The sequence below is a fragment of the Phocoena sinus genome, chromosome 13 (genome assembly GCF_008692025.1).
Source record: "Phocoena sinus isolate mPhoSin1 chromosome 13, mPhoSin1.pri, whole genome shotgun sequence".
NCBI classification, from domain to species: Eukaryota; Metazoa; Chordata; class Mammalia; order Artiodactyla; family Phocoenidae; genus Phocoena; species Phocoena sinus.
Genome location: NC_045775.1, coordinates 27,407,780 through 27,432,369, shown reverse-complemented (window position 1 = coordinate 27,432,369; position 24,590 = coordinate 27,407,780).

The window sequence follows — 24,590 nt, the reverse complement described above, 5'->3', positions numbered from 1 at the left end:
GCTAGGACATACAATATTATGTTTAATGGAAACAGTGAGAGTGGGTACCCTTGTCTTATTCCTGATCTTAGACGAAATGTTTTCAGCTTTTTAATATTGAGTATGATGCTAGCTAGGGTCTTTTCATACATGGCTTTTATTATGTTGAAGTACATTCTTCTATACCTAATTTGTTGAGAATTTCTATCATGAAAGTATGTTGAATTTTGTCAAATGCTTTTTCTGCATGATTCTGGAAATGATCACATGATTTTTATTCTTCATTCTGTTAATGTGATGTGTCACACTGATCAATTTTCTTATGTTGAACAGTCCTTGTATACCAGAGATAAATCTCATTAGATCATGGTGTATGATTCTTTTAATATGCTGTTCAATTTAGTGTACTTTTATTTTGTTGAGAATTTTTGCATCTATGTCAATCAGGGATATTGGCCTACAACTTTCTTTTCTTGTAGTGTCCTTCTCTGACTTTGGTATCAGGATAATGCTAAAAGAGCTTCAAGTAGCCCTTCCTCTTCAATTTTTTAGAAGGGTTTGAGAAGAATTGTCATAGACTCTTCTTTAAATGTTTGGTAAAATTCACCAGTGAAGCCATCTGGTCCTGGGATTTTTATTGTTGGTAAGTTTTTTATTATTGCTTCAATTTCCTTATTCTTTATTGGTCTTGTCAGACTTTCTGTTTCTTCTTAATTCAGTGTTGGTAGGTTGCATGTTTCTAGAAATTTATTCTATTTCTTCTAGATTATTCAATTTTTTGTTATATAGTTGTTCACAGCAGTCTCTTAAGATCTTTTGTATTACTGTGGAATCAGTTGTGTCATTTTTCTTTTATGATTTTATGTATTTGAGTCTTATCTCTTATTGGTATAGCTAAAAGCTCGTTGACTTTGTTATCTTTTCAAAAACAACAGCTCAGTTTTATTATCTTTACTATTGTTTTCCTATTCTCTAATTTAGTTCTGGTCTAATCTTTATTATTTCCTTCCTTCTACTCACCTTGGGCTTAGTTTGTTCATCTTTCTCTATTTCCTTGAAGTGTACAAGTTAAGTTGTTTTGGAACCTTCTTTTTTCTTAACATAGGAATTTATCACTATAAATTTCCCTCTTAGAACTGGCTTTCCAAGCTGAAATGTTTTATTTGTTTTTTGCTTTCTTTGAAGAGACAGAGTAGTGGGGGATCCTATCCTGAGCAACCCTATTTCTGGTTCCTTTCTCTACTTCTTTCTCTCCTTTGATAGCCCCATTCACATCTTCTTATCCTCCTAGAAGTTTCCAGCTGTTTCTCCCAGCTGCTATCTGATGCCTAGAGGAGACAAGCTTGTCCTTCATAGAGGGTAAACCTTAGAATTGTATGCTTTCTCTCAATCCCACAAAGCCAGGTCAGATGCTGAGAACCTGTTTATTTTCCCAGGGCAGTGCTCTGAAGTATTCAAAGTCAAGTACCTTCCCTCAACACAGCAGAGTTGAATTAGCTGTCAGTGCAAGCTCATGCATAATCTGCAGAGATTCAAGAGCACCAGTGAGGCACACACAGAGCTCCAGCTATGAGTGAGGAAGGAACAGGCAGAGTGCTGGGAGTAGAGTACATGGGGGTAACTGAGGGAACTGAGGGGGTGTTCTGTAGGTGATGCATCCTATGAGGTCCACGAGCAGTCCTTTTGGTAAAGTCTACCAGACAATTAGTAAAAAGCACGGCCTTTTTGTTGAGCTCTGTACCCTGGTTTCTGGGAGCCCCCACCCCTTTTCTCTGATCCCAGCAGCCTGTAAGACTCTTCAGGTATTCTAATCCCTTCAGTGTCCTGGGTGGGATGAGAAATAAGTGAGCCTCTTGGGCAACACCCTGATTGTTGGGGAAGCAGGACACTCACTATACCCTCTTGTTCCTGTTCCCCTGGAAGAGCAGGTGGTCTCTCTTGGCACTGTGCTCCGCTGCCTTGGGAGAGGGGTGATGCAGGTGGAGAACAACTGTTCTTCTTACCCTTTGCAATGCATCTATTCTCAGATTTTTTGCTCCAAAAATGTGCTGGGACCTCTCTGCTGGACTCCTACACTCCCACAAAGGTACTCTCTTCTGTAGGTGGTTGTTAAAATCAGTGTTTCTGGTGGTGGTATGGGAAATAAGGCCTGAAAACTCCTATTCTGCCATCTTCCTAATGTCACATTTCTCAATATCTATTTCTTAATATGGTAAAAAAAAAAAAAAAACCTCCTTAAATAATATTTAATGTATAGCGTTCAATAGTATTCAATGGATATTTTACAATTCTATCAATATATATATAACTGATTTACTGATTTATGTATTATTATAAAACTAGTATATATATATAAAACTGACATATGTTCATATATAAAACTGATATATATTTACATTTCATTTGTTTATTAAATATATAATTTGAGAGTATATAAAACCATTAGATATATTTATATAAACATACATGTTATATATAAAACACATATAAAATCACATATACTGATACAGAAATATTTGATTACATTGGAGAAGGAAGGTCATTTTAATTAAGACTCAAAATCCAGAAAACATAAAATAAATGATTGATAACTTTAACCACATAAAAATCAAAATCTTCAACATTACACAAAATATTGTAAAGTTAAAAGAAAGTGACAGGGCTTCCCTGGTGGCACAGTGGTTGACAGTCCGCCTGCTGCTACAGGGGATGTGGGTTCGTGCCCCGGTCCGGGAAGATCCCACATGCCAGGGAGCAGCTGGGCCCGTGAGCCATGGCCGCTGAGCCTGCGCGTCCGGAGCCTGTGCTCCGCAACAGGAGAGGTCACAACAGTGAGAGGCCCGCATACCGCAAAAGAAAAAAAAAAGAAAGTGACAAATAAGGAAACTATCTGCAAATCATTTTGTAGATAGAAGACTAATTTATTTAATATATATAAGAACCTAGAAATCAAAATAGAATCTAAAGCGATAATTTACATAAAAGGATATTCATACAAAAGTTGCTCAAATTTACACATGATAAAAGAAATGCAAATTATAGTTACAAGACACTATTTTTTTTTACTTATTATATTGTACAAAAAAGTTCCACAACATACTTTAGCAAGACTATATTGAGATTAGCGCCCTTAGATTCTGCAAGTGTGAGTGTAGAATACAAAACCTATAAAAGCTAATTGGGAAATGTTAATCAAACTTACAAATTCATCTACCTTTGCCCCAGAAATCCCACTTCAAGAAATTTATTCGTAAATATGCCTTAATTTATTTAAAATGATATATTTACAAGGTTATTTGTTAGAGGATTTTTTTCAAAAGCCAAAAATTGTACCTATCCAAGTCATCACCTATGGGAATATACAGGTGACCCTTAAACAACATGGGTTTGAACTGCACTGGTCCACTTATATACAATTTTTTTTCTATAGCAAATACCACAGTACTACACGATCCACAGTTGGTAGAACCCATGGATACAGAACCTCGGATACAGAAGAACCACAGATATGGAGGGTTGACTGTAAATTACACCGGATTTTTGATCCCGTGTAAAGTGTAAATGCCCCTAACCTCTGTGTTGTTCAAGGGTCAACTATAGTTTAATATGGGATAACTCTAAAATACTACAAAGCTGCAAAAAAAAGGACACACAAACTCTCTGTTCTAGTTACTACTGCCATATAACAAACCATCCCAAACTTTGTGATACAAAACAATAGCCATTTTATTATGCTCATGGGTTCTCTGGGCCAAGAATTCAGAAATGGCAGAGTAGGAACAGCTTATCACTCTTCCATCAGTTGCGGGGGCCTCAACTGGGAGTTGACTCCACTCCTTGAGGCTGAAATAAGGAGAAGGTCTGCTCACTCATAAATTTGGTGTGAAGGCTGGCTTTGTAACCTCAGCTGGGGCTAAAGCTGCAGTACCTACATCTGGCCTCTTAGGCTTCCTTACAGCATGATGGCTGGGTTCCAAGAGCAGCATACTAGAAAGAAAGCCAGGAAAAACCTGTATTGCTTTTTTTGTCCTATGCTAATCACAGTATCACTCCCTCCATGGTCACAATCCTATTCAGATTCAAGGAAAAGGAACACGGAATTATCTCTTGATAGGAAGACTGTCAAAGTCACAATGAAAGAAGAGCAGGTGGGATGGAAACTATGCAGAAAGATTTATAAAATTAAGTCAAAAAGCAAGATATATAAAGGTGTGGAATATGCTATCTTTTCTGAAAACAAAGGTAAGAATTAAGTTTGGATAAGGAAACCCTGGAAAAACACACAGGAAACTAACAAAAGTAGTTAAATTTTGTGGAGGAAGTTTGAGGGGATTGTAGGGATATAGGTAAATGAGTCCAGGTGAAAGAGACATTTCACTTCTTTTGTTTTTCAAACTTGGGAATATGCATCATTTGAAAACAATATTAAAAAATAATAACTGATAAACACACCAACAGACACACATATTTACACACATGTATATCATTCTTCCACTAGGATAACTATGTAGGTTTATATTCTTTTTAAGTTTTAAGAAGTATTTACATATGTAAGCCTGCCCTGGCACCCCTAAGCAAAAATCAGATTTTGGGTACAAAAAAATTATCTTAAATTGTTCTATATATGCTGAGAAATAGAAAACTGACTTTTCTACATTCATACTTTGTACAGCAGTCAGTGATACTTACCCACAGTATAAGCTTGGAATCAATTCTTTTTCATTGCATTTCATTTCTCACTGTGAAGGTTAAAGTGTCAGTTGATTTTGAATGTTTAGTAATAATATCTCTCTCTCTCTCCTAATAAACACTATTTATTTAGTGCTACCTGAGCCTGGCTATTTGCTAATCGTTTCAAATCCAACATATGCTTTAATCCTTAAAATAACATTATAAAGAAGGAGCTATTATTTTGCCAATTTTACAGATGAGTTTGTAAAATACCAAAATACTCATTGTATGTAGTGGATACAATGCCTGTGAAGGTTTAGTAGGCTCCAAAACTCAATCTCTAAACTCGACTGCAAGACCTCACATTCTAACACCTGGAGTTAACACTCATCTGGAAAACCCTTTAACAAACTATGAGATCATTTAGTCAGAGTACTTAAACCAATCTTTTTAATTATAGAAAAGGAAATTTAGGTCAGAGAAACAAAACATCATGCAAACCCCACAGAACTTCTACAAGTAGAGTCCAGGTCTCCTGATTCCTAGCGCAGTGTGCTTCCCACTGCAGCAAATGCCCTACTTTAGAAACAGAAGAATTCACTTGCCACCTAATAACCCTGCCCCAAGTTCCTGGGAGAGGTTTTGTTCAAATCTAGTCCATTTTGAAGTACATACACACTAGAGCTGCAATAGCTGAATGGGAGGCTGATCAGCATCACAAAAGGAGAGAAATGGCCCACTTTCCCTTGGCTATAAAAAGAGTTCTAATTATGCTAACACATTTAGAAAATATTTATAGATGGTATAGGAAGCCGCTAACAAACATCCAGGGAACCTGAATGGTCCCTAACCCAGGAATTCACTTTAGTTATGCAGATGAAGGACACTCCCAGAGGAAGGCATTTCAGATACTCTCACTGTCTTTGGACTTCCAGCAGAAAATCACCAAGCAGGTCTTCAAGCAGGAGCTATTTTTACTTACTAAGGCTAACTTTGAACATACGTACTACCCAGTTTATCATAAGTGTGAAATGAAGAGTATGCCCCAGAAAGAGCCTTTAACTGACATTAAATATCTGTTCATACATGGAGCAATGACTCATCCAGCGCCTTCTCTGCGCCTGGCACTCTCTCAAGACCAGGAGGAGGCGAGGCAGATATGACTCAGGCACAGTGGCTGACAGCTGCTAACCTCCAGCACAGTGTGGATCAACTCATTTCCCTAGTCAATGCTAATGTCAAATGTCTTCTACTTTATAAACCCGTGATTCTTCAATCAAAAAGTTGGGGGTTTTTTCTTTCAGCTTTACTGTGGTGTAATTGACAATGATTTTTTTTTAACCTCCAGTTGTAAGCTTGATACTCTACACACATTTTTGTTCTCATATACTAATCATTACTGTTGCTGAGGAGGTAAGGAGAAGACTTCCAAAAGCTAGCTTCACATTAAAATCCCTTAGTTAAAGGATTTTAATGTTCCACCCATAGTCAAAGCCAAAGTTTAGGGCTATAATGGGAATCGCTTTTTTTTTTTTTTTTCTCGGTACACGGGCCTCTCACTGTTGTGGCCTCTCCCGTTGTGGAGCACAGGCTCTGGACGCGCAGGCTCAGCGGCCATGGCTCACGGGCCCAGCAGCTCTGCGGCATGTGGGATCTTCCTGGACTCGGGCACGAACCCGTGTCCCCTGCATAGGCAGGCGGACTCTCAACCACTGCGCCACCAGGGAAGCCCTAGGGCTATAATGGAAGGCATGAAAAAAAAGCATCACAAGAGAAGGCAATAGGAACTGGAAGATACTGTAGTGGAAATTAACTTGTGATAGGAAAATTCATAGTGCTTAAATTATTTATGCCCACCTTGTTTTATTGTCCCATGCCAGATTTTCACCAAGCCAATGTAAAGCTGTGACTTTTTCAAAGATGGCTGCCTTAAAAGAAGTGTATCCAAGGTGCTAATTTCTGATGTTAAGGATCAACACTTAACTAAGCTGTGTGAATAATAAAAGAACATGATATTCTACATATTTCTAACAAAATATTGCTTAGTATTCCTGATTTCCAAGACCTTAAAACATAACTATGTTTGATTCTCTGTTTCCAGCAAACAGCATTAAGCTCAAGCACAGGAATAAAAGAGAACCTCCCCTACTACCTAAACAAATACAAGAAAGTACCTCGTGCTGTCCTAATGGGGCATTAGAAGTAGCCATCTCCCTGCGCTTGAACTGACATTTCCCTATGTAACTTGTAGATTTTCTTTTTAATGTTTTTCTTACAACAAGGTGCATAGATTTTTTTTTTTCAGTTTTCATTATTCTAATATAATACTGATATATAGGTAATATATATATATATATTTACAGCTATATAGCTATATATATATATATATATATATATATATATATATATATATATATATATAGCTATATAGCTTCTGCCACGACTTAACATTCTCATATCCCCCAAAGATACAGCAACATCTCATGAAAGGGTTTACACGATAAAGAAGGAAATTTGAGTACTAAAGCCAATGTTATCACTTCACAACTGATTCTGAATCAGTAATAAACTTTCTGGATGACACTTTCAAATCTATAAAATGGGGTTAATTATACTTTGTCCTCATTTTCTGTCCAAAGTTTTATAAACCACAAATGGGAAAATTCATGTGAAAGCCCTGTGAAAACCATAGATCAAAAAAAAATTTATAGAGTATTATCTAAAATAAAGATTACAGTTGTAATAAATGTGATTAATTAAAACAAACTATGACTTCATTAGTGATGTTTCCACTTGGCCTATACAGAGTGTATTAGTCAGGACTCTCCAGAGAAACAACAGAACCAACAAGGGGTGTGTGTGTGTGTGTGTGTGTGTGTGTGTGTGTGTGTGTGCGCACAGAGAGGTATTTCTTTTAAGGAATTGGCTCACATGATTGTGGAAACTGTTAAGTCAAAATCTGCAGGGTAGGCCAGCAGGCTGAAGACCCAAAAAGAGTTGCAGTCCAAGTCCAAAGACAGCTTGCTGGCAGAATTCCTTTTTCCACGAAGGTCAACTGTTTCCTATTAAGGTCTTCAACTGATTGGGTGAGGCCCACACACATTATGGAGGGTAATCTGCTTTACTCAAAGTCTACTGATTTAAATGTTAATCTCATTTTAAAAATACGTTCACAGGAAAGCCCAGGCCAGTTTTTGGTCAAATATCTGGGTACCATGGCCTAGTCAAGTTGACACATAAAATTAACCATCACAGAGAGTTACTATCCAGATCTACTTAGATAGAAAGTTCATTGAAGAATAATGACTTTTTCATCTCCCTCAACCCACGTCTATAAGATTTTGTAAGAATAAAGGCATAAAAAAAGTTTGTTTAATAAGTGGATGGAAATTAGAAATGCATCTAGAATAATATGGCTTCATGGTAAATTTCACCTTCCTGAATAAATCTGTAAATATCAAAACTGAGAGGAAACATCCAAAAGGTAAAGGTATGGATATTCAAAGGACTGCTGTCAAAATAGCCATGATAGACCATAGAGAACACCTGGCTTTTCCTTTCTTTGCTTTCTTGTCAGGCTCTGAAGTCACCATCTAATCTGATGCTGGCCCTCTTTGGTGTCCCCCTTCACTGGCCTTCAAGGTACATCCAGAATTTCCCTAATTTATTGACCACCACTTGTTTTCAGCATCACATCCACAACTTAAATGAACAACACACAATTATCCTGCAAAAGATAATCTACCTCAGATTAGAACATGGGAGAAATAAAATCTTAAAAAAGCCCAATAAAATCCCATGTGTCTTATAATATTCTCATAAATATCATTGGCTTGGAGAGAAAGTAAATAGAATTTTGTGATGTCCAATCCTTCTATTGCTATAAATTTCTATCTAACACAACATCATTGGCTGAGTTGTGTAAATAATTAACTATACCATGCTTTCTGACTCAACTAGGCTTGGAAAATTATAGTTTATCAGGCACAATTAATAAACATTTCATGCTAGCTGTAATATGGTTGTAAAACCAAGTATTACCATATGTTGTTTTTAAAGTTCAGAAGATAGAAGGGAACAATTAACCTGAAAAAAATAGTTAAACATTCACTGCATTTCATGCTCTGCCAGGTAAACTGATAACAAAGAAGTGTTTAGAACTGGCAAATCTACCCTTTTAGTTGTGCTGAAATAACCATTACAGTTATTCATCCCCAAGGCAAGGGTTTGCAAATCTGCTCTTTGGTAACTTGATGCCCACGTAAGGAGAGGAAAAAATCTCCCAAGGAAAATGTAGACACTTTTCCTTTGCCATGGGTGCTGTGGTGAGGTGAAATAAGAATCATATTTAGATTCATAACATCTGACTATAAGTTCCTCTTTAGCCATATACTAGCTGAGTGACTCGGCCATTAAAATAAAGAATGCTTAAATCCTGTGTTGTACATATGACTAATGGAGATATAAGAAATACCAGTGTCTGTTGTATAGGAATATACTGCTATGAAGTATTCCCAAGGGAGGGATTTCCTATCATAAAGATATATGATTTTAAATTATCCTAAGGTAATATAGTGGTTCAGAGCTTAACTACTAAATACATCATAAGACAAATAAGGTCTCATCACAACATTAAGGGAATTATTCAAACTTTCTGAGCCATTTTAACCACTGATTTTTTTGAAACTCTAATTTTAAAAATTGATTATGAGGTAAGTGTACTAACATCAACATTCCATAATAAAACTTTATGCTAATTTGAAACTCATTCTAAATTGTGTACATATTAATCACTCCAGCTTTCCCCATAGAGAAAAAAGTGTCTTTGAAAATTGACAAATAAGATTTTAATCTCATTGACAACCCTAATACTAACTCATAGGCAAAAATCATAAAATAAGCCTAACTTCTATTTTACCTCTTCACTTAGAATCTTTAGTGTCACATTTATCAAAATCTCATCTTTTGTAAATTTTGTAACACTTTATTTTTTGTTTGTATCTATTCATTCATTATATATACAGTTGACCCTTGAATAACACAGGTTTGAACTGCACGAGTACACTTATATGCAGATTTTTCAATAGTAAATACTACAGTATTACACGATCCACAATTGGTTGAATTCATGGATGTGGATCCTTGGATAGAGAGGAACCATGTACAGGGAGGGCTGACTATAAGTGATACTCATATTTACACGAAGGGTCAGCACACCTGACTCTCATGCTGTTCAAGAATCAACTGTAATATAATGAATAAAAAATATATATATACACACATACGTATAACTTGACACACACAGACATACACACATGCGCGCGTGCACACACACGCTAGATACATCAAAATACTAGATTATATAAATCAAGGTGAACTATATAGAAACAGTCTCTGACCTCATGGAGCTTACTTTCTAGGATGGTTCTATGTTGTTAAAATTGAAGAATAGAGAGTGCTATAGAACATATAATAAATGTATATTGAGAGCTTCCCTGGTGGCGCAGTGGTTGAGAGTCCGCCTGCCGATGCAGGGGACACGGGTTCGTGCCCGGGTCCGGGAATATCCCACATGCCACAGAGCGGCTAGGCCCGTGAGCCATGGCCACTCAGCCTGTGCATCCGGAGCCTGTGCTCCGCAACAGGAGAGGCCACAACAGTGAGAGGCCCGCGTATTGCAAAATAAATAAATAAAAATAAATGTATATTGAATGTCTTTTATCCCCATGCCACAGAAATGAATCAAACTCACCCCTCAAGACCTAGTATAAATGCTACCTTCTCTAGGAATCCTTTCCTGATATCTGATCCAATTGGAAGTGACTTTTTCCTCCTCTCAACTTCCATACTAGTTCATTATTCATTTATCTATTTCTTCACTCAACATGTATTTAATAAACACTTACTCTGTACCCAGAATAACCACGCAAGAGAAACCTGCTTAATAAATGAACCAATGAGTGCATGGATGTTAGACAACAAAGTAATATTTATCACCCACTTACTAAAGACCAGAAGTGATGCTAAGTGCCCTATACGCACTTTTTTATTCCACAGTATTCCAATGTGATAGAGATTGTTCAAAAGACTGAGGATATAGCAGTGAATAAAACAAAGAAAGCTTCTTTGAAGCTTATGTTCCAGTGGGAGAGTCAGACAATAAAATAAACAAAATAAGTATGTAAAATTTAAGTGAGATATAATAACTTAGTGTGAAGTGTCATGAGGAAAAGTAAAGTGTGGTACTGGGATGGGGATGAGAGTGGTGTAATTTTAGATAGGGGATTTTATTTGAGTGGAGGTCTGATGAAGTGAAGGAGCAAAACACAGGGCAGATCCGAGGGGAGAACATTCCAGGCAAAGGGAAAAGCACATATACAGTCCCTGAGGCCAGAACATGTGAGTGTAGCTAAAGAGGAGTGAGTGGGAGAGAAAGAGAAAATGAAGTCAGAAAGAGAGCTAAGAGGCAGATTCTGTAGTATTTTATAGGTCAGGTTAAGGAGTTTGCAGGAAATTACTATTATGCTGCCTTAAAATTATAAAATGTTTGCAATTCAATAAGGCAGATGTGGTAGAGTATAACATAGTAGGAAGAAGAACGTTATACTTGCATCCAAACAAAAACCCTGAAGAGAAGTAAACATGTGGATTCCTTCTTCCCAAGTTATTAACATTCCTTGAGCCTGTTTTCTGTTTTGTGAAAGGAAGACAGAACTGCCTGAAGGCAGGGATGAAAAAATTACAGTCCTAAAAGCCAAGAGCTAAACCTTAAAACCGGCACAGTTATATGAAATCCCTTTTATATGAAAAGCACCTTAAGGAAGAAAATGTATTCCCTACGCCAGAAGCAGAAGGGAAAAGAATCCGGCTGTTACTGTATTGTTAAAAATCACATATCTCAAGAAAGAATGAGTTCATGAGAAAATGAATCAGTCAGTAAGGAGTATGAGAGAAAGGAAGGCCATGAATTACCACTATACCTCCAGCACTGACTGGGGAACAACGTGTCTAGGAAGATAAAACGATGCAAACATGCCCAGTTCTCCTTATTGTCAAGACAGATCTATCAGACCATTGGAGCCTGATGCCCTTAAACATATGAGTTACCCAGCCAACTCTCCTTGTTCTGATTTCATGTTCACAAGCTACCTTCTGATCATCTAGCCTCCCAGGATGTTTTTCAACAGGGAGAGAATGTTCTGGTATGCCAGAAAGTTACATTTTTCTCTATAAGTTACAGCATTGGCATTCTGTATTTCATACTTCATTCTCCTGTGGACTTAGTTGATGTGAATCAGCATGCCTAAATCCAATAAAGCTCTGAGACACTGACACTATCTGTTTTCTGAATCTGTGAGACTGAGGGGTCAGACCCTGGACTGTGATTATCTCAGCAGGTGATGCCTGTCCAGGGACTGATGGTAACTGGCCAGTCATACATATTATTTTTTAACTTCTCCACTGCCTAATTCACAAAGGTTTTGGGGTTCAGATGAAATAATATATTTGAAAGCTATAGAGTTCTTTTGAGGAACACTGAGAAGTACTGAAAAGATGGCAAAAGAAACATACTAAGTGTGTACTATGGACCTTGCACATCTAGCTATTTGGGACCATCTGTGGTATAGAAGAAAAACCTTCCAACCTAGGAGCAATGGGTGTATCTGCCCCAGGAAGAATGTAAAATTCACAGGGACAGGTTCAGACACTGAGTAAGTTATTTGTCCTTGTCTGAATAATTTTATTCCATGGATAGAAATTCCTTTTAAGAATACAACACTCTACAACTACCACTGATTCTTTTATAAGGCATACAGATATAGATATAAATATATAGTACATTTGATGTTCCAGGCAATGGGCCCAGCTATATAACCTTGTAGGACTCTGTGCAAAATGAAAATGCAGAGTCCTTTGTTCAAAAATCAAGGAAGAAATGCTATAAAAGGTATTAAAATATACAGATTTTTCTTTTCTTTCATGGTCTCTCTCTTCACTTGTGGTGTTTTTCATTTGCTACTTAATGTCATTCTAAGTAAAGAAAATTAATCTTTAAAAATTTTAGCATTAATTTTATTGTCCATCTTTATATAGTACAATGCCAGCTTTAAATGAAAATATAAGAGCACTTATCTCATCTACAAAATCATCAAAATTACAAAAATTCATACCTCTCACAGGTCACATGTGCATATGTACTTCTTTCTTGCTAGAACAAAGAAAGCATTGCACAAAAATAATTCGGCTGTTTTTATTTTTTATTTTATTCCCATGTATTTGGGTCCACTAGGATTCTTGCTCATGGGGCAATGCAAATGTTATATGCTTATGCAGCAGCAAGGAACAGAGAGATCATGCATATTATGTGTATCTCTTCTGCTCTCATGCATGCTTAAAATTATCAGGAATAATAAGAAATTATTAAGAATTTTAAGACAGCATAACATTAAACCAAGCATGGGTTTGGTCTGACCATGGTGGCTTGATCAACTGCCCAGGTCACAAGACATGAAACCAGCCCTGCCAGGCTGTTTCGAAACAATTATATGAGGTTAGCACTATAATTATCTCCCATTTCAGAATGAGGAAACAGGCACACAGAGGTTAAGTAGCTCATTCAAATGTTATTAAAATCTAATAAGTGGCAGAGCTGGGATTTGAATCCCGACTTTCAAGTTCAAGATACCATGATCTTAACCAATACACAGTGTTGCTTCTAAAGGCACTGATTTTAAATTCAATCCCAAGATTCCTTGTTCTGTGCCACTTCCTAACTTTCTAAAAATATAAAAGGCAATTCATATTCATCATCTAAAAAACCCCACAGATATTGTGGGCCGTTATTGTCATTGACTGTAGTTTACATTAGCTGGTATAATGAATAATAATAGGTATCGCTGAATGCTTCCTATGGGCCTAGCAATTTGATGAGGTGGTTGCAGTTATTACCTGTGCTTATAGACAAGAACACAGAAGTTCAGAGAAATTAAGTAACTTTTGTCAGACTTAGGTGATAAGTGTAAGAGTCAGGATTGGCCTCAGATAATTTGGCATCAACATCCAGGGGCTTACATATTTTGTCATAGCACTATAATTTTCCTGATGTCCATTTTAATGGTGCCAGGGCGAGCAACTGGGATCAGACCTATATGGATAGAGTTTATTTCTGCCAGATTTCTGCTCAATCCCACAGGTTCAAAATTAGAAGTATAATTCAATTGCAAGAAATAAAGTGCTTGACATTCAAATATGTACCCCAGTGCAAATTTGTTGTTTTCCTTTAACAGATTCTTCCTCTGTTTGCAGAAAGTTCAAATAGATTTAGCCTAGAATGAAATGCCAGAAACATAAAGAAGCCACAAGAGTTTGGGATGCTGCCCTTGGAGAAAGTGTTATCACTAACTGATAACCTCTAAGCAAATAGAGGTAGTAATTGGATGAGCTCTCTTAATTGAATCCAATAGAGAAAGGAAGCTCAAGTCCTGGTCTTTTTTCTGATGTCCATTAACACTACATAATTCTTTGGACAACCTTGAGATCAAAAGAGACGGGCATACAATTGGAAAGCTCCCAGATCAGTCTCAAAAAGAGTTTTCTTTCTATTTAGAAGCTGCTTTCAGAAAGCATAATCGTTACCGAAGATCACATAATTAAATAACAAAAGCATAATCAGAATAACCATCTCCAAAAATCTTACTAAATTAGGTGACATAAAAAAGGAAAGAAAGCCTAAAGAAGCAATTTTGGTTTAGGACATAAAATTAACTGAGGAGCTAAGGGACTGTTTAAGTCCAGAAGCCATGTGCAATGATGAAAAACTTTTAAATTCCTGGCAAATTTTCAAGGCATATAAAGGAAAATTAGAACTGTTCTTCCTAAGAGATTTTTAATTACAAGAGGATTTTATTCAAAAGTAGTTGAATTCTTTCACCCTCCATTGTATATTCTGCAATTAACTGAAGATCCATCACAGAACACTTGGTTCTTCTATTGTTGTTCACCCAAAGGAAATCAACATATCAGAGACATTTTCAAAATAACTGAAGACCTAAACTCATTTTAAAATGCAGGAAATAAAGGGATACAGAAGCACACCTAGTGAAAAAAGGGCATTAATTCCTTTCCCTATTCCTTAAAGGGACCACACAGCTCCTATTTATGTTTTTTTAAACAGAAGTTGTCTTAACTTGAGTTTCTCCAGAAGAAAAGAGCCAGGGACAAAGGATTACATGCAATAATTTAGTGGGGAGTTTGACGGAGGTGTCAGGAATGAGGGATAAGGGAGTCAAAACAGGGAATAAGGGAAAATACAAGAATGCATTATGGAGCTGGCCTCTGCTATGGGAAAATGGTGCTATGATTGAAAGGATCAAATGAGAAGCCATATGAAATATATCTTAGGACATGTGTCTGCCTAGGAAAAAAAGGGAGACATTTACCCACTGGCCCTTATTCATTGGTCAAAGGACTCTCCCATAAACACACACACACACACACACACACACACACACACACACTTCAAGATCAACACTTGTGAATGCCAAATGGGTTCCTGTGGATGTTGCATACCCTTGTGAAAGAGAAGCTATAGGTCAGGCAGCCAAAGGCATGCACTGGTCAGACCTGAGATGGGTGCTGTCAGGATGCTCCTGCATGAAGCTGGGTAAAGCCAGCATAGAACAGGTCACTGCAGCTGCAGCTGGAGTAAGAGGTGTGATAGAGACGATTAAGTGGTTCCAAGAGGGGCTGGATAGAGTAAAGATGCCTACTTCAGACCAATTTCCATTCTTGAGTTCTAAGCAGCTGTTTTAAATTTGGTGGCACAGATAAACTCTACTACTGTCTTCTTAAAGTAATAATAATGATGTTTCAAATGACTCACAAACATATCTTGAAGTGGATTTAAATTTTCTCCATTCCCGTATTCCTCAAATCCTGAACGCTCCTCCTCTAATGAACAGCGAACCCCTACAGGGTCCACATTAGCCCCCCACATGTTTGCTGTTAACTCTATTCACTCACACCCCCTTAAGGTTAGAGATGCCTCCCTGAACTGCCAAATCTAGCAGTTTTCTCTCTGCCTAGAACATTTTCTTTGTTCCATTGCACTGACCTGGTTAGGCACCCTGTCTCTGAAGATGAACACTTTTTGCTTCCTCTGGCATTTTTCTTCAGCTTATACTATTTCTCTGCATTGACCTTCATCATCCTTTCCTACCTTACTCTCTCTCTCTCTTCTCTCTAAAGTTGTAATTTCCCCAAGATTCTAACCTTCAACCTCAAAATTCTCTCAGTGATCACAGCAGCATCTGTGTTCCCACCACAGGTCTTTTTTCCCACTCCCAACCGTCCAATCACTCCTTCAGCTGTATTCTCTAAAGTCCAGTCTTAAGTGTGGAGACCAGCATCTAAGTGCAGCCTGTTCTAACTAAATCTGTGACCTTTTCTCTGAAGCTCTCCTTCTGTGTTTCCTATTTCTGCTAATGATACATTCATTCTTGCAGGCTCCCAGGTCCTAAATTCTGTTTATCAGCACCCACACACATTTATTCTACGTATTTCCCAAGAAGAAATAGGATATGATTCACCTCGTTTTAAGTAATTCAGTGGGAAATGCACCCAAACTGTAAATGTCCTGGAGTTCATTGACCTCTTGGTCCTAGAAAAGTTTGGCAAAACAAAAGGTAAGGTCTGGAAGAGATCCATCCATTCAGGACCAGCCAAGGGTTTGGCTCAAACAGTTTTAAAACTTCTTTTTATATGCATCATCATATAATTCTGATTTTACATACCTGAATAAATATGATCATATCGTTCATTCCTTTTAATTCATTTTTAATGTATCCTTTACTTTTTTGCTTCTCCCCTTGTGCCCCACTCTACTCACATATCTTCCTTCCTGCTTCCCCCCCAAGTTAACAATCTAAATGTCTCCTTAGTATTTTTGCTCCATGCTCATGTAGATATGTACATATTCATATATAATATATACATGCGTATGTATATACATACATATATATATAAGCTTTAACAATACATTACAAAAATGGAATTGTTCCATTTTTTTTACAGTAAAAAAGCTATTGTTTTCCTGTGCAATTACACAGAAATCTTTCAAAGTACCTAATATAGTTCTCAATGTTTTCAGTGATTTGGAAGCACAATAATTTATCTATCCCTTTTATTATTGATGGATTTTCTTCCCCCACTCTGAATAATGCTGATGTAAACAAACTTGTAGATAATCCTTATGGACTTAAAGTTTTCTTTATATAGAATAGATTATCAGGAAAGGAATTACTGGGCCATAAGCATATATGTACTTTTTTATAGATGCCAAAGGGATTGCTTTCATATTTGTTTTAGTATTTTATAAGCATGCCGTTTTTCCCACTCCCAGGCAGCAATAGAATTTTTGTTCATTTCAATATGTCAGTCTGAAGAGTTAAAAAATGAAATCTATTACTTTATCTTTTCCTTCTACTAATGTGTGTATGCATCTTTTCATGTATTTTTGACTATGCAGATTTTCACTGCTATAAACATTTTTTTCATACTCATTCCTACTTTTCTATCATTTACATCTTTCTCATCAATTTTTGAGTCTTTTATAGAGTATAGACATTAGCTTTTTCCTCGAATTTACACGTTTTTCTTCAAATTTATTGTTGGTTTATTCACTTCATTTATGGTATCTTTGCCATGTGAAAAAATTTTAATTATATACACTTAGTTAGTTCTCACTTTTCTTACATAGCTTCTAAGTATAAACTCTACTACTAATCCTTCCCTTGCCTCTAGAATGTTCACATGGCTTTCAAGAATTTTCTAACAAGATTTTGATTTTATTTTTTACATTTAATACATTTACATTTAATATCTAAACTAGCTGGAAATTATATGGGATGAGAAAAAGACCCATTTTAAATTTTTTCTTGGTGGGCAGCTAGTCATGCTTTATGAAATAATCCTTTGCCTTTATTTACTGAATAATGCATGTATTAAATAATCTTTCATTTTCTTCTATATTGAAATATTCCCCTTGTCATATGTTAACTGCTCATATATATCAGGATCTACTTTTGGATTCTATCAACCTTCCATGTTTTCCATTTTGTCTGTTCTTATGGCCATACCATAATGATTTATGAGCAGAAGCTTTCTGTTTAGTAATATATTCTGAATCTCTAAGGCAAGTCACTTCCCACTATCCTCCCCTTGGACATCCTTGAAGATTCATCTTTATGTATAAACTTAAAGATTACTTAAGTAAACAAAAAACTATTGAGATCCTAACTGTAAACATATTGAATACGGGAGAATTTATATTTTTATAGTATTAAATCTTCTAAGGCAAGACAAAATCTTGTTTAATATCCTTAGCTTTTACAATGTCCTTCATGCAGGTCTTATGCCTTTCTTGTTAAATTTATTACTAAATAATGTGTTGATGTTTTGCTATTGAGAGTAGACTATTCATCTCATTTCTTTTTTTAGGTAGTGGGCTCAATTGCTGTATTTTAGACTTGGCTTTTCTGGGCTCTATGTTTCCCCAAAACCCCTTCCTTGTATACATGCAGGTTGGCGTCGGTCAAAAATGAAGTTGCATGAATTCCTGGAGGCATAAATTAAGCATCAGCCATTAGGCTCTGAATAGAGAGGCACAAGCAGTTTTCAGTCTCTATTTGTTCTTCCCAGGTTCTCCTTCCTGACCACTGGTCCTACTGGCAGCTAGTCACCTGACACCAACACTTCACTATGAACTCCTAGAGACAGAGGCCATGAAGAGCCAACAATCATCCACTGGCAATCTTCAGTGAACTTCTACACCAGCCTCCTTCACGGTTCTAACTAAAGAGACCAGACACAACTATTATCCAGGTATGCAAGCTTCTAAAAACCTGCACCAAAGTTGGTTAGTCATTTTTCTCTGCTTTTTTGACTCTCCTTTTGAGATGTTTACTTCCCAAGCTCTCCCTGAACTGAAAAATGTTTAAATCCTGTAATAAATTTCTTTTTCCATAATATTCTTAGTAGTTTCACTTCCCTAATTGATGCAAAAATAATACTATAGGGTAAGTATGATTTTTGAAATTCTCTTTTTGGATGTTTATTCTGAACCACTTTACCAAATTATCTTACCAATTTATCTTAGATTTTTGTAAAATATCTTATGTTTTCTAGTATACAATATTATTTTTTTAAATAGTGTTATATTTTCAATGTTTATATCAATTCTTTTCTTCCTTAATGTTTTTCTTTTCATGACATTTAATAGAGCCTCTAGGTCAAAGCTGAATAAAATGAGGAAACCAAACCCTGCAGGCTAGTGGTATAGTAGCATGCAGGCTGCCAGTCCCTGGATATAATCTTAGGAGGAAGTTTCTCTGCTCCTCAGTCTCCTCAAACTCCTTGAGCCTCACGGATGGAAGTACACAGCCCATCAGTTCAGTGCCTTGACTTCTTGGACTAGAGAGTCTGACACAATCATATAAGGTTGATGCTTATGCACTCCTTTCCTTAACATCTACTCCTACCCAGGACCAGCTGCATGGGTGTGTGATCTGTGTAGTCTCATAAAACTATGAACTTAAAAAGACCCAACATTTGGTTTAATATTCTGCTATCACCATCTAAAAAAATTCTTAATTTTTAAACTGGAGTTCCTGTATTTCTTTTTTATCCTAGGTCCCCAAATTATGTAGCTGGTATGGCTCCCACATATCATTTAGCCGAGCTCTCACAGGGACCTTCTGAGTTCTAATCCTTGTCCCTGAGCTATCAGGTGTTACTATTCAGTCTTTGTTCTGGTCCACACCAGTTCTCACCACCTGGGTTTCCACAGCACCCCATGCATTATATGCCTCCAAGAATGTGCTGCCCCAGAAGCCATTTTAACCTATAAGACAAGGATGACTAGCATTGGAAGAGAGGGTAAAAAAGACATGGATAGGTCCCATTTTCCTAGAATTCCTTGGCGAGTCTTTTTTTTTTTTGCGGTACACGAGCCTCTCACTGTTGTGGCCTCTCCCGTTGCGGAGCACAGGTTCCGGACGCGTAGGCTCAGCGGCCATGGCTCTGGGGCCCAGCCACTCCGCGGCATGTGGGATCCTCCTGGACCGGGGCACGAACCCGCGTCCCCTGCATCGGCAGGCGGACTCTCAACCACCGCACCACCAGGGAAGCCCGTAAGTAGTACATCTTTAAAAGAGAGATTATTAGGTGTTTTCTGGATTTGAATTCTGGCTAGGATTCATAGGGTAGCCCAGGGCAATCCTATGGATACTGCAGTTGTAAGGCAATAGCAGCAAAGACATAGAGATGAAGGATGGTCTCAAAGGATCTGTAAAGTAGATCTAAGGGCATCTTTTCAGGGCACCAGCAGTCTCCACTACATGTGGACACATGAAATAAGTCTGGTCAATTACTGTATTTATTGCCCCTGGACATAATGAATGGTTTTGTAATAGCATGTGTCCAAAGGCTATCTAATCAGACAGTTGAGAAGCACCCAAAGAAGGATGCAGAGAGGTTAAGTGTAAGTTTGCAGCTTCTGGCAGTCATCTTCCCACCGTAAAGAGTACCTTCCTGAGAATGGGATAACTTGAAGAGAGAATCACAGTGAAGAGATGGTAAGCACAAGGCTGTGTCTGGTGACATTATTTGAATCACTCTATCACCTGGTTTGATGTCTAAACCAGAGGTTTTAGTGGCTGTTAACAAATTCTCTTTTTATGCATGAGCTAGTTTGAGTTGGATTTCTCTTACTTGCAATGAAAACAGTCATATTTTAATGATTATTAATAAGGTAACACTGTTGAATCATTTTCTGAAGCCTAAATCCACATACATTTACTATATGAAATCTGTTAGTCTGATGTAAAATATCTACATGTATAATCCTATTGAAGGGAGCTATTATCATGGCCCTATAAATGAAAAGTAGCAACTTAGAAGGCAGACTGTGCATCTTTCACAGGCAGGATGACTAACTATGACCAAAATCGAACGGTCTTACAATTTAATATTTTTGTTTTACTGTATGAAGTTTGAAGAAGAAAAACAAATGATGGCCAATTTTTCAATTCCATCTCTCCATACTGAAAGACATGATCAGCAAGAGCTTCAGAAAAGACATAGTGAAATTCACACTATGAAGAAAAAATGCTGAGCACCCAAAAAAATGAAGAAAAAAAGAGTGAAAAAAAATACACAAGTGAAATTGGTAGCTCAAGATTAGGAGAATTTAAAAGATCAAAATATAGATAAAAGACAAAGTAAGTATAAATCTTCTTATGATATATTTTCATTCATCATATACTTATTTATTCATTTAGTAATCATTGATTAGAGTGATTAACTATATTTCAGCCATTGTATTAGGTACTAGGGATACAGAAAATGTTCCTGACTTCATGAAGCACTTATCTTTCTTCCTTCTCTTCTCCTTGTTCCCTTTCTTCTTCTTCTCTTTCTTATTCTTTTATTAATAAACTCTTCCCCACACAGCATCTGGCACATAACAACTGCTCTATAAATGTTCAAATGAAGAAATCAATATATTAGGGCTAGAAACTATTTAAAACAATACAACCTAATTTTAAACAAATAAGTAGGTGAAAAGAATAAACAGTACAACTCAAGACAAATAGGTCAAAAGAAAACAATGAAAAGTGTTAATTTTTAATTTAACAGACATTTAAAAAATGACTCTGCAACCTACACTGGGTTAAGAGCTATTCATAAGACATGATTTGGTTCTCTTTTAAAAGTTCCTATTTATCTTCTGAGATATTGTAATTTTTCATACATTATGAGCATATTTTCCTTTACATTATTGAGGATAGTCAGAAAACTTTCTTTAAAATACTTGTCTAATGCCAACATTTTGGTCACCTTGCAGTCAGTCTTCATTGTCTCCATTGCTTATCTTTTCTCTTCGGAATTGATCACATCTTCCTGGTTCTCAAATGTTAAATAATTTTGAATTGTGTCATGAACATTGTTGTGGAGACTTGGTTCCTTGTTTGTTTTAACAGGTAATTCATTTGTTTGGACTCAAGCAGTAAACTCTGTATTTTAAGAGATAGTTCAGGGGCTTCCCTGGTGGCACAGTGGTTGGGAATCCTCCTGCCAATGCAGGGGACATGGATTCGAGCCCTGGTTTGGGACGATCCCACATGCTGTAGAGCAACTAAGCCCATGTGCCACAACTACTGAGCCTGCATGCCAGAACTACTGAAGCTCACGTGCCTAGAGCCCATGCTCTACAACAAGAGAAGCCACCATAATGAGAAGCCCGTGCACCGCAGAGAGGAGTGGCCCCCGCTCATCACAACTAGGGAAAGCCCACATGCAGCAACAAAGACCCAACACAACCAAAAATAAATAAATTAAATGAATAAATTTTTTAAAAAAAGATATAGTTCAAATCTCAGTTCAGTTCTTTTGACCTCTGCTTTAGAGCCCAGAGTCTGTTCCATCACACATAGTTGAAGCATCTGCCAGATATTTGGGCAAAGTTTCTCTACTCAGAATCTAAAGCTTCCTGTTTCTTATTTTTTCTTTCCTGGGATTCCTTTTCCATTTTCTGGTAGCTATGGTTGTTCCAAACTGTACCCTCTGGTTCTTCAAGACTAAAAAATTTTCTGTTTCTGCCCTCTCTGTCAGCGCCTCAGATCACTGGCCTCTGCTTATACCCAGGATAAAACCTATAAAAGTAGAAAAGTCAATCACGTTTTTTTCCCCTCTTCTATACAACTCCTCCAAAATACACTTGCTTTTATTTCACTTTCTAGTGTCTTGAGGTGGTTTTCATTTTTGTTTTCCAATTTTACCCAGAATTTATAGTTGCTATCTATGAGAGGGTCAATCTGGTAGGAGCTTTGTCAGTCATACAAGAAGTAGAAGTCTCCAATATATTTTAAAAGTTTTTAGTTACAGGTAAAAGAATATATAAGTATTTAAAATGTGAATATTTTAACTCTAAGTACTTTGAGAATCAAACTAGTATAGATGTGAAAATACAGATGTGAAAAACATAAAGTCACTGAACAAGGAAATTATGTCCATTTGTTGTATTGTGAGTCCAACTGTGAGTTCAAGCATGCCTCTGTTAATTGTACTTATATTTTGCAGTTGACAATGATTTCTAAGGTTATTAGGGCAATTATTTTCACATTAGTACATTTTGGAGGCAAAAAACAAAAGTCTGAGGTATGTGGAGAAATCAGTATTAGTATCTACTAACTTGTCTTAAAAGTATTTATTTGTTTGATTAAATTTGGTAGTTTTCTGCCAAATTTGAAGGAGAGGGGGAATCAGGTATTTCCCCACAATCATTCTTTAATCATTTCATAAAAACAAATTTATAGTTTCCTTAGCATGAGCCACTGAGGCCACTGCAAACTACACATCTTCTGGGTGACAAAATAAATCTACATAGCCATTTTACTGATCCATCCCAAACTGCACAAACCTTTAAACTGAGAGTGACATTGTTTGATTTTATAGCATCTTAAAGAGAACTTAGGTGTAGACCTAGACATGAGCAGTAAAAAAGCAAACATGGCTGGTTTTATTTCTTAACAGTTGAGCAGAAAATTTGGAAAATGTATTTGGTAGAACTCAATGCAAATTGTTTCTCCACTCTTCTAATTTTCTTAACAATAACCTCACAAAAAGATGCAGTTATATTTAATTTTTTTTAATGTTACTAATTAAAAAGTAAGGAATTCACCAGGAAGCTGGAAAGGGATTTCTCTACATTAGTAGTGGATCTCTTCTTCGTAATAGAAGCCCATAAATTTTATTTCAGACAGTGAAAATCTTCCCTTTTGTAGATTGCAGCATCAGAGTCATATGCCAGCCCTAATTCCAACAGACCAGAAAGGGCAGCCTCAGTCCAAGGAAGATCACTTTCCACTGACCACTAGACTCCTGTCCGGAATACAAGGTTGTCCCCCAGTGCCTTCAGCTTCCATAGGATGATATGAGTCATGGCAAAAATGGGGAAGATGGGTGGAGACTGCCTGAGTCTAATGTTACTATCTGGAAAATTTAGCTTTTAACCATGATTAGGACATCTTTTTAGATAAGACTAATGAAGTCTAGATCTTGCACCACAGAAATGACCACTACTTCTCTAATCCCCAAGTGTACCTCACAGCTTTCTCCAAATACAGGTAATTAGACATGAAGTCCATCTGAGTTCTCTATAACGTATTTGACCTTCTAAGTCTCCAGGATATTTAATTCTTAGAAATGTTCTCCTTTGGGCTCTTCTCTGATAGGTTACCTTTCCCTTTGAGGTTACTTAAGTTACTGCACAAAAATTCTCAGCCTAATTTCTTTCATGGCACCCAGCCTAGGATGCAGTGGTTGTTTGCCACTTTACCAGCGTAATGTCCCAGTGTCCTAATATGAGCAGACCAATATCAAACTAGTATCTTGGGTACTGGGTATCTTTCTAGCTCCATGAGACTATAAACCCATGTGGACCAGGGGCATTGCCTATTTTGTATACCACTATAACTCTAGCACTTAGACCAATGCCTGATGAATAGCTGCTTACATTTATTTGCTGAATAAATTAATAAGTTAAATAACTCAACACCCCTTAATGATCTTTATTCAAAAAAGAAATGTAATTGTCCTTGTTCTTCTACACTTCCTGAGAAGTACACTTCTAAAGTCATTAGGTGGGACAGGGCAAGGTAGCTGTCCACACTGGAGGGGGTGGGATGGGGAAGCTGTCATGGTAAGAATAGATGTGAGAGACCCTGAGTAGAGAAGAAGGTGGCTACACCAAAGGGGTGGATTGTTATTAGATGTGGGGTGTCAAAGTTCAAACAAGGTGAGGCCAGTGCCCATGCAGGAGATTAGACCAAGCAAGGTGAGGAAAGCAACACACAGGGATGGCCCAGAGTGGTAAAAGTAGC